We start from the raw sequence: 7520 nt of genomic DNA, 5'->3' as shown, positions 1-7520 counted from the left end.
CCGTCTGAGCGCAGTCGAGGAGTCGGAGCGGGCGCATCGCGGTCTGTAATAGTCGGTGAATTTGTTTTATTCGAATCCCTTTTAAAATCGTTTTCTTACTATGTATGTATGTATGTATGTATGTATGTATGTACTTATGTATAAATATACAAAAATCTCTTCACTTTATATGTTTTGTTATGATTTTTTTTTTCTCCTATTTACATATGTTTTAAAAGTAAAATTTTATTATTATTTTTTTACACTTCACAGACGAGTGTTTTTGGACTCTTGTAGAGGTAAAAATGTTAATTTTTAATTGAATATATTTTTAAAAAATGTACGTGTAAATATGAATTTATTTGATTTAATTTCAATGTCGTCTATTAAGTTTTTTTTTTTTTTTTTAACTCAACAGAATAAATGATATAATATAACAATTCTAAAATGTTGCCTAGTCTTGTGGGTGCCGGGTGAATTTACTTTATGTATCAGGTTAGGTTAGGTTAGGTTAGGTTAGGTTAGGTTAGGTTAGGTTAGGTTAGGTTAGGTTAGGTTAGGTTAGGTTAGGTTAGGTTAGGTTAGGTTAGGTTAGGTTAGGTTAGGTTAGGTTAGGTTAGGTTGGGTTAGGTTGGGTTAGTGTAGGTTAGGTTAGGTTAGGTTAGGTTAGGTTAGGTTAGGTTAGGTTAGGTTAGGTTAGGTTAGGTTAGGTTAGGTTAGGTTAGGTTAGGTTAGGTTAGGTTAGGTTTGGTTAGGTTAGGTTAGGTTAGGTTAGGTTAGGTTAGGTTAGGTTAGGTTAGGTTAGGTTAAGTTAGGTTTGGTTAGGTTAGGTTAGGTTAGGTTTGGTTAGGTTAGGTTAGGTTAGGTTGGGTTAGGTTAGGTTAGGTTAGGTTAGGTTAGGTTAGGTTAGGTTAGGTTAGGTTAGGTTAGGTTAGGTTAGGTTAGGTTAGGTTAGGTTAGGTTAGGTCAGGTCAGGTTAGGTGCGATTACAATTTTTGCAAATAGATAAATTGACAAAAATTTTTGCCATTAAAATTTATGCCAATAAAATTTTCTGCCAATAAAATTTGATGCCAATAAAATTTGATGCCAATAAAATTTTCTGCCAATATAATTTTATGCCAATAAAATTTTAGGCCAATAAAATTTTCTGCCAATAAAATTTGATGCCAATAAAATCTTCTGCCAATATAATTTTATGCCAATAAAAATTTTTTGCCAATACTTATTAGCAAAAAATTGATCTTTGTCAATGGAATTTAAATTTAAAAAAGTAAAATAAATACAAAACAATACAAGAACAACACGTCAACTCAACAGAGATCAAATGGGAAAATAATTCACCGACTCCAGATATTTTCATATCGGAGGGTTCGGCTCGGTAGAACTCCTAACGGGGCCTATAAATAAATCCTACAGATCCCTCAACATAAACATTTAAAAAAATCTTTTGTTATCCTACATGTATTCAAAATGACCGACTTTTGCATCTTTATATATAAATTTTTTGATAGATCTAATACGCCTAAATTTTTAATAAGAGAGCTAGGTATAATGCCGGTAGCCGAAATAACGAATGGTAATATTTTTATAGTCTGAGAATGCCAAATTCTTTTTTTCTCATTTCCTAAATCTGTGTATTTTCTTATTTTTTCACTAACAGATTTTTGAATATTACAGGAATTCGGAATAGCGACATCGATGATATAAGTTATTTTTAAAAATTTTGTCATGTAAAACTATATCGGTTCTATTATGACTAATCGCTCGATCTGTTAGTTATATATTTAGTTAGTTATGTTAGTTATTTATTATTATTATTATTATATCTATGTTAAGTTTTTATTTTTATTTGAAATATGTTCTTATTGTGTAAATTTGAAATAACTACGTACCTCTGTATTAAGTTTTTTTAAACTCACCGGGAACGGTCGGTCGGTATCATCGATTAAATGAAATAATTTAAAATTTCCAAAATGCGAATACGAAAGTAAGTGACGAGAGTAAATTTATTTACCGAGACCGAGCGCCTTGTGCCCGGTTTCGCGAGCCGCCCGAGGCCCGACGGCCCGGCCGCCTGCGCGCCTTCGAGGGGTCGGAGCGGGCGCATCGCGCTCGGCGCCGTCCCGAGCGAGAACGCGACCCGGCACAGCTTTGTGCCCGCCGAGTGTGGCGGGCTCTCGATGCACGGCGTTCGCAAACTGCGGCGGCCTATCGGTCGTGTCGGCGGTGTTATTTGCGAGAAACTACGTGACGCCCGCTTCTGCGCGGCGTTCGCGCTCATGTTTTGACTCTGGAGTTCCGCGCGAGCAGAATTTTCAAAAGCAAAGGCGGAGGATTTTATCCCCGTCTCACTGTTGCCTCGCCAAAGGCGTGCGCTTTCGGTGTACACGTTTTACGAATGGGAATTATAAATCGGACGATAGCGTCGTCGCGGGTGCGGTCTCTCTCTCTCGGGCGGGAGCCGTCCTACGCGCGCTTTCTTCGTTTGAAGCAAAAATTTTCCCGCGGAGCTTTCGTCTAGCGACGGTCGCCGAGCGGGAGAATATAGCGGTACGCATAATGAGCGTGACTCGTGCGGGTGACTCCGTCGCGTGTTCTTTAACGCCGTGTTGTCCGCGCCCTCTACGCGAGGGCGGGCCTCTGTCGTTCGGAGGATTAAAAACCCTCCGACGGTGGTGCAGCTCCCTGGTTGATCCTGCCAGTAATCATATGCTTGTCTCAAAGACTAAGCCATGCAAGTCTCAGTAAAAGCCGAATTAAGGTGAAACCGCGAATGGCTCAATATATCAGTTTTGGTTCCTTAGATCGTACACGGTTACTTGGATAACTGTGGCAATTCTAGAGCTAATACATGCAAACGAGGTTCTGACCGGTAACGGGAGGAATGCTTTTATTAGATCAAAAACCAATCGGCGGCGGGGTTCGCGCCCCGTCCGTCGCCATTCGAGATGACTCTAGATAACTTTGAGCTGATCGCACGGTCTAGCACCGGCGACGCATCTTTCAAATGTCTGCCTTATCAACTGTCGATGGTAGTTTATGCGACTACCATGGTTGTCACGGGTAACGGGGAATCAGGGTTCGATTCCGGAGAGGGAGCCTGAGAAACGGCTACCACATCCACGGAAGGCAGCAGGCGCGCAAATTACCCACTCCCGGCACGGGGAGGTAGTGACGAAAAATAACGATACGGGACTCGTCCGAGGCCTCGTGATCGGAATGATTACACTTTAAATCCTTTAATGAGGATCCATTGGAGGGCAAGTCTGGTGCCAGCAGCCGCGGTAATTCCAGCTCCAATAGCATATACTAAAGTTGTTGCGGTTAAAAAGCTCGTAGTTGAAATTGTGTCCTGCGGTGTCGGTCTACCGAATGCGGTACGACAGGCACGTCTGCGGGGCTTCTCGCCGGTGCGTCCACCGCCGGCGTGTGTCGGTCGGCCTCACGGTCGGCCGCGCACCGAGGCGGGCCGTCGCGGCTGTTTACTTTGAACAAATTAGAGTGCTCAAAGCGGGCTAACACTTGCCTGAATATTGTACGCATGGAATAATAGAATAGGACCTCGGTTCTGTTTTGTTGGCTTTCTGATACCAGAGGTAATGATTAATAGGGACGACTGGGGGCATTCGTATTGAGACGTTAGAGGTGAAATTCTTGGATCGTCGCAAGACGGACTAAAGCGAAAGCATTTGCCAAAGGTGTTTTCATTAATCAAGAACGAAAGTTAGAGGTTCGAAGGCGATTAGATACCGCTGTAGTTCTAACCATAAATGATGCCAGCCAGCGATCCGCCGAAGTTTCATAATTTTAACCCGGTGGGCAGCTCCCGGGAAACCAAAGCTTTCGGGCTCCGGGGGGAGTATGGTTGCAAAGCTGAAACTTAAAGGAATTGACGGAAGGGCACCACCAGGAGTGGAGCCTGCGGCTTAATTCGACTCAACACGGGAAAACTCACCAGGCCCGGACACTGGAAGGATTGACGGATTAACAGCTCTTTCTCGATTCGGTGGGTGGTGGTGCATGGCCGCTCTTAGTTGGTGGAGCGATTTGTCAGGTTAATTCCGGTAACGAACGTAACTCTAGCCTATTAAATAGACGTGCAACCGGTATCACGAGGGTCCGTGTGCGCGCGGCTTCGGCGTTCGCGCGTCGGGGTCGTGCGTTTCGCGGTCTTCACTACCGGCGTACAATGAAAATCTTCTTAGAGGGACCGGCGGTATATATAGCCGCACGAGATTGAGCAATAGCAGGTCTGTGATGCCCTTAGATGTCCTGGGCCGCACGCGCGCTACACTGAAGGGATCAGCGTGTCCTCCTTGGCCTAACGGCCCGGGTAACCCGATGAAACCCCTTCGTGATAGGGATTGGGGTTTGCAATTCTCCCCCATGAACGAGGAATTCCTAGTAAAAGCGAGTCACCAGCTCGCGTTGATTGCGTCCCTGCCCTTTGTACACACCGCCCGTCGCTACTACCGATGGATGATTTGGTGAGGTCTTCGGACTGGTGCGCGGAAGCTCTCACGGGCATCCGACGCGTCGGAAAGTTTGACCGAATTTGATCATTTAGAGGAAGTAAAAGTCGTAACAAGGTTTCCGTAGGTGAACCTGCGGAAGGATCATTTCCTGTGTTTAATGTTTGTGCTTTCCATGATATGAAATATTATTATGAAACAAAACATATTATACATATAAACCATAATCGAACGAATGCTAAATTACTGCGTCGGAGATCGCCCTAGGGCGCCGATGCGAACCGAGAACCGCCGGCGTCGAGCGGAGGAGGGCTCCGTCCTCTATCCGCTCGTCCGGTGAAATTTTACCCGTCGCCGTGAAGGCGGCGGTACAAAATTAATCTTTTTGTCGAATGGAATTATAAACATTTCGAAAACGCAAACCAAATTGTAAAAACCGAAAACTAAAACGTATCTATTTATGTTTGTTTTATCATTATTACCCTGAACGGCGGATCACTCGGCTCGTGGGTCGATGAAGAACGCAGCTAAATGCGCGTCAGAGTGTGAACTGCAGGACACATGAGCATCGACATTTCGAACGCACATTGCGGTCCGAGCAAGACGTAGTTTGTCGACGGACCACTCCTGTTTGAGGGTCGCGCACACAATGCGACCAGACTGTTCTCTCGCCCCCGTCCTCGGACGGGGGCGCGCAGAGCGAGCGTTGCCGGCGTCGCCGGGGCCCGCGCGCGTCGTCTCCTCGGAGACGCGCGCCGGGACCTCGGCGTCCGGTTAAATTTGACGAAGTGCTCTCTCGATGCGCGCGATTTCCGCTTGCGTTATACCAAACGCGGAGGAACGCGTGCGAGCCTTGAGCTAGCGACGACGCTGAAAACTGGGCAGTCTACCGCGCGAGCGGTCGGCTGTCCGGGGCGATCTTCGCGCTCTCGGCCGCGCGCACCTCCGCGGACGCTCGTCGGTTTCGCGCCCGCTTGACAGAGTCTGCACGGGCGAGAATACGCGCACACTGTTGCTTTGCGTACTTCTCGAATTTATAAAATTTTTGTTGTCGACCTCAAATCAGGAGAGATCACCCGCCGAACTTAAGCATATCAGTAAGCGGAGGAAAAGAAACTAACGAGGATTCCCCGAGTAGCGGCGAGCGAAACGGGAAGAGCCCAGCGCTGAATCCTGCGGCCCCGGCGGGCCGCCGGGAAATGTAGCGTTCGGGAGGAGAGTTATACATACACGCGCGGTCATTAGTCACGGCTGCCTGTCCAAGTTCATCTTGAACGGGGCCCGCTTACCCGCAGAGGGTGCCAGGCCCGTGGTGACGGTAGCCGGCCGCGACGGTCTCTCTCCCTAGAGTCGGGTTGCTTGAGAGTGCAGCCCTAAGTGGGTGGTAAACTCCATCTAAGGCTAAATACTACCACGAGACCGATAGCGAACAAGTACCGTGAGGGAAAGTTGAAAAGAACTTTGAAGAGAGAGTTAAAGAGTACGTGAAACCGTTCAGGGGTAAACCTGTGGAACTCAAACGAGCGAACGGGGAGATTCATCGTGTCTTCCGTCGGGGCTCGCGCCTCGCGCAAACCTTCGCCTTCGGCTTTCGGGTCGGGGCGGTGGGTGCGCGGGTGCGCCGTCAGGCTCCCGGAGCGCGTGCACTTCTCCCTTAGTATAACACCGCGACCCGTCGCGCCGCGGTCGAATGCGCCGTGCGGTTGACCCGTCTCGCTCTGCGAGGCGGAGCCGCGGTGTCCACGGCCGCGGCGTACATTACGCAGCGACGGTAGAGAACGAGGATCGCGTCCGCCCCTCGCGGGCGTCCGTCGCGCTGCAGCGGCGTCCTTCGCGTGGCCCCCGGCGTCTAGTGCGTCGCGGGTGTCGCGCGTCGGGTGTCCGTCGTTAGCGGCGCGCTCTCGGACGGGACGCGTCCCGGTCGGCGGTGGTTTTGTTTTGGGCACTCACAGGACCCGTCTTGAAACACGGACCAAGGAGTCTAGCATGTGCGCGAGTCATTGGGAACACTGATAAACCCAGAGGCGAAATGAAAGTGAAAGGCCGGCCTCGAGCCGGTCGCAGGGAAGATGCGCGGGCGTCGTCAGACGCCCCGCCGCATTCCCGAGGCGTTTCGAGAAAGCCCCCGTGCGATTATCGAGACGCACTGAGAGCGTACACGCTGGGACCCGAAAGATGGTGAACTATGCCTGGTCAGGTCGAAGTCAGGGGAAACCCTGATGGAGGACCGAAGCGATTCTGACGTGCAAATCGATCGTCCGAACTGGGTATAGGGGCGAAAGACTAATCGAACTATCTAATAGCTGGTTCCATCCGAAGTTTCCCTCAGGATAGCTGGCGCTCGAGAAACATGACGGTTTTCGGACCGCCATTCGCACAGTCTCATCCGGTAAAGCGAATGATTAGAGGCATTGGGGCCGAAATGGCCTCAACCTATTCTCAAACTTTAAATGGGTGAGATCTCCTTCTTGCTCGAAGATGAAGTAGGAGCTCGGATGGGAGTGCCAAGTGGGCCAATTTTGGTAAGCAGAACTGGCGCTGTGGGATGAACCAAACGTCGAGTTAAGGCGCCCAATGAACGCTCATCGGATACCATAAAAGGCGTTGGTCGCTCAGGACAGCAGGACGGTGGCCATGGAAGTCGGAATCCGCTAAGGAGTGTGTAACAACTCACCTGCCGAAGCAACCAGCCCTGAAAATGGATGGCGCTGTAGCGTTCAGCCTATACTCGACCGTTGCAGGCAAGCGGGGCGTTCGTGCGGCTCCGGCCGTGCGATCGTTTTGAAGCCGCAACGAGTAGGATGGCCGCGGCGGTGTGCGCAGAAGGGTCTGGGCGTGAGCCCGCCTGGAGCCTCCGTCGGCGCAGATCTTGGTGGTAGTAGCAAATACTCAAGCGAGGTCCTTGAGGGCTGATGTGGAGAAGGGTTTCGCGTTAACAGCCGTTGCACGCGAGTTAGTCGATCCTAAGCCCTAGGAGAAATCCGATGTTGATGATGGTGTAAAGTTATACGATTTTACTAAAGATTGTTTTCTTAAAAGTACACCCGTCGGGCGAAAGGGAATCCG

General features: G+C 49.2%; 3 non-coding genes across 3 annotated transcripts in view; all 3 read left to right on the top strand.

Moving 5' to 3' along the window:
• The first annotated feature begins 2664 nt into the window (after positions 1-2664).
• LOC149408662 (small subunit ribosomal RNA) lies at positions 2665-4604 on the top strand. Its single transcript, XR_016305437.1, has one exon. It is a non-coding gene; the product is annotated as a small subunit ribosomal RNA (ribosomal RNA).
• A 329-nt stretch (positions 4605-4933) lies between these two features.
• Positions 4934-5095, top strand: LOC149408661 (5.8S ribosomal RNA). The gene has a single exon (XR_016305446.1). It is a non-coding gene; the product is annotated as a 5.8S ribosomal RNA (ribosomal RNA).
• Positions 5096-5506: 411 nt separating this feature from the next.
• LOC149408660 (large subunit ribosomal RNA) overlaps positions 5507-7520 on the top strand; it is a 4064-nt gene continuing 2050 nt past the window's right edge. The window contains exon 1 of the ribosomal RNA XR_016305439.1: positions 5507-7520. This exon is cut by the window's right edge and continues 2050 nt beyond it. This is a non-coding gene — a ribosomal RNA (large subunit ribosomal RNA).

This window comes from Hesperophylax consimilis, unplaced genomic scaffold, assembly GCF_061612785.1.
Source record: "Hesperophylax consimilis isolate HC1 unplaced genomic scaffold, BYU_Hcon_1.0 scaffold_140, whole genome shotgun sequence".
Classification (NCBI taxonomy): Eukaryota; Metazoa; Arthropoda; class Insecta; order Trichoptera; family Limnephilidae; genus Hesperophylax; species Hesperophylax consimilis.
This window is presented reverse-complemented; position numbering and strand designations above follow the sequence as displayed.